Source organism: Herpailurus yagouaroundi, unplaced genomic scaffold, assembly GCF_014898765.1.
Source record: "Herpailurus yagouaroundi ecotype Mexico unplaced genomic scaffold, PumYag 187, whole genome shotgun sequence".
NCBI classification, from domain to species: domain Eukaryota; kingdom Metazoa; phylum Chordata; class Mammalia; order Carnivora; family Felidae; genus Herpailurus; species Herpailurus yagouaroundi.
The window spans coordinates 4314535-4317400 of NW_024412418.1; positions in this window are offsets into that span (position 1 = coordinate 4314535).

The following is a 2866-nucleotide window of genomic DNA, read 5'->3' on the forward strand; positions in this document are numbered from 1 at the left end:
CTGATGTAGTTGCCACATTTTAAAAACTTATTTGTTTGATTTTTTTTTTTTACTGAAGTATAGTTGACACAGAGTATTATATTTATTCAATTTTGAAATGAGTGATGACTCTTTTAGTAGGGATAGGCTAGATTATATTACATTCCATGTCCTTGGGACACATCATCTTTGCACTAATTGGTGACTTCAAGAAGCCAGGTTCCTTCCCTCTTTTGGTGTCACCATCACCAAAACAGGATAAATGTTGTGTATGGGGTTTTATGGACAGAAATAAGAACAGTGTGCCTCACTGTTGTTCACATCCCGCTGTTCCGAATATAGTCATGTGATCCTGGATCAACTGCACAATAGGCTGAGGGATGTGGTCTTCAGGGAGAATCTTGAACACTTTGAAGCTCATCTGTGTTCTTCTTCATGAACAATGATGCTGAAATTAGAACTCTTGCTCTAGCAGAGGCAGATAAATCCATTCAGGTGGGGGGGGGGAAGGAAGAAAGAAAGAAGATAGAAGCTTAAGTAGTAGGACTTGTAAAACATACAAAGTGCACTGTGACAAGTTCCCATTATACTGATTCTGCCATTACCTATCTTCATGGTCTTGGGCAAATCATGGAAGTTGCGATAATCACACGAAAGAATTGCTTTCCTCTGCAGTTGTGACAACCTGAACTAAAAGCACCACAAGGACCAGGAGTCGTTTTACTTTGTTCATGGTTGTATCTCTAATGATTAGCACATACTTAGATAAATGGTCCATAGGCACTTCTCAGTAAATATTTGGTCTGTGGCTAAATGGGATGTAAATTATTTCTGACTCTGTTTCCAATGTGGTCTAAAATCAAATCCGTGAAAATTAAAAAGTGAAAGTTGGCTCAAAGTAATTTTATTCAATTATTCACCTCTGAGCACTGAGGTGTTCCTTCTACCATGAGACTGGAATGGAAGAAGTAGGTTCTGGAAAAGGGCATTATCAGGGCACATAAATTTAGAAATGTGGCTGTGGACACATATGTGGTTCAGGGAACATTCAATGGACAAGAGAGACACAGACTCCTTAAAAGATAGAAAGGGTTTTATCACTCGTCACTCTCCTTCTCCAGCTTCCTGCCCTGCGAAAGGAAGCCATTTTATAAGTACATTGTGCAGAATAAGAGTTAACCATTCACAAATACTGACAGTCCTTATGATTTGATGAAAGAAGATACCAAGCAAATGTCCATGAAATGCACGAACATGGGAAACAAAACTAACATTTTCTAATATATCGTAATAAAGTATTTGATGGAATGGATCTTGGAAAACAAAGACTGTGAAATGCTATACAGAATTTTGACTATGTACGAATTCATACATGAAACCAATGAAAAATTAAATATTGAGAGGTGCATAATATTTCCAGCACTCCATTACGGTTATTCATGGCTCATTCAAAAAGGGTGTTAGTGTCACAAAACCCTCTGGAGAACTTCGTGGAATTTTTCAAAGGTTTCTCTTAATCTGTGTATCTCAATTCTCTTCGAAGCTCTATCAGATCGTCATCTATTTTGCTTTTCCTTTATTTAATTGCTAGATTGCTACACATCAGATCCTCATGGCTCAATAGATGCATCCACAATTAAAATATGGCAATTTTCTCCTGTGATTGGTTTTCATTATGGCTGCAATGTATCCTCTGAGGATAGCATGACGAAGTAAACCAAACTCTGACCTTCAAATACAATGATCTTTTGGTTGGGTAGGTTAGCTATTATGAAGCAGAGAGGTATGTTTGAGTGTTTGGTATTTCCTCAGTGGTTATTTCTTTGAATATTTTTTGTGTTAGGACTTCTGTTGCTTAACATAACCATGCAATGATTGGGATTTGGATCGTAAATACATGTCATAGAATGTCTGTGTATATATTTCATTTCTCTCTTCATCCAGACTCAACGCCTCTTGCATTTGGGAATATCATAGCAGAGCTTCCTTTCTCTAGTGGGTGGTTGATGGTATTGTCAATTTGTCTCCTTGCTTTCTTGTCATTATACTCTCATCAGGGTGCTACAGGGTGAAAGTTAACAAAAAACTAGTTATCAATTTCATGTTACCAGAAAATCTATAATTTCTAAAATTTTAGTGCTTTATTTCCCCAAGAAAGATGTAAAACTCACTGAAATGTTCAAAACAGAGAAATTAAATAGAAACAATATTAATATTAATTCAAAATTTATATACTGATTATTATGTATGCTAAACAAGTTTCTTAATACTTGACATGCATTGACTGACCAAATGAGTCACAGGCTTAAATGAAGTTGTTGTTCTTTTTCTGTTTTTTAAAAACACTTTTATTTCTTAAAGAAATGTTGTCTCATACTTTTTTCATTTTTCTCCACTGCGTGGTATTTAGGATATTTCTCTACTGCTCTACACAGGTTTTTCTCTCTTTGACTTGTTCCAAGTTTGAGTGACAAAATATCCAGAAAATGTTGAGCCCTGTGCCTGGTATCTTGCAAACACTTAGAATTGTAACTATTCCTCTAATTAAGAGTTGAAGATTCAGGACAGGTGTCCCTGAGGACAGGTCCCTGATGGAACCGTGAGTTACTGATGTTCCACACTGTAGTTTGTACAGAGTACCTAGTACAAAATGCAGGGACTAATTGTGTTGATGGGGGATGGGAGGAGGGTGGGGAATGCCATATGTTAACTTTTGACTCGAAGCATGTGGTTTGAGTAGAAGCATGCAAGAACATTCTAGGCACAAGGAACTGCAGGCTTGAATCCAAGCAGAGGTGTTAACAGTGCAGGCTTTTTCAGGCAGCAGCATGAGTTCTGAGGGTCAGCGTCATCAAGGGCAAGGCAACGGTGAGTAGCAGAAATGGCT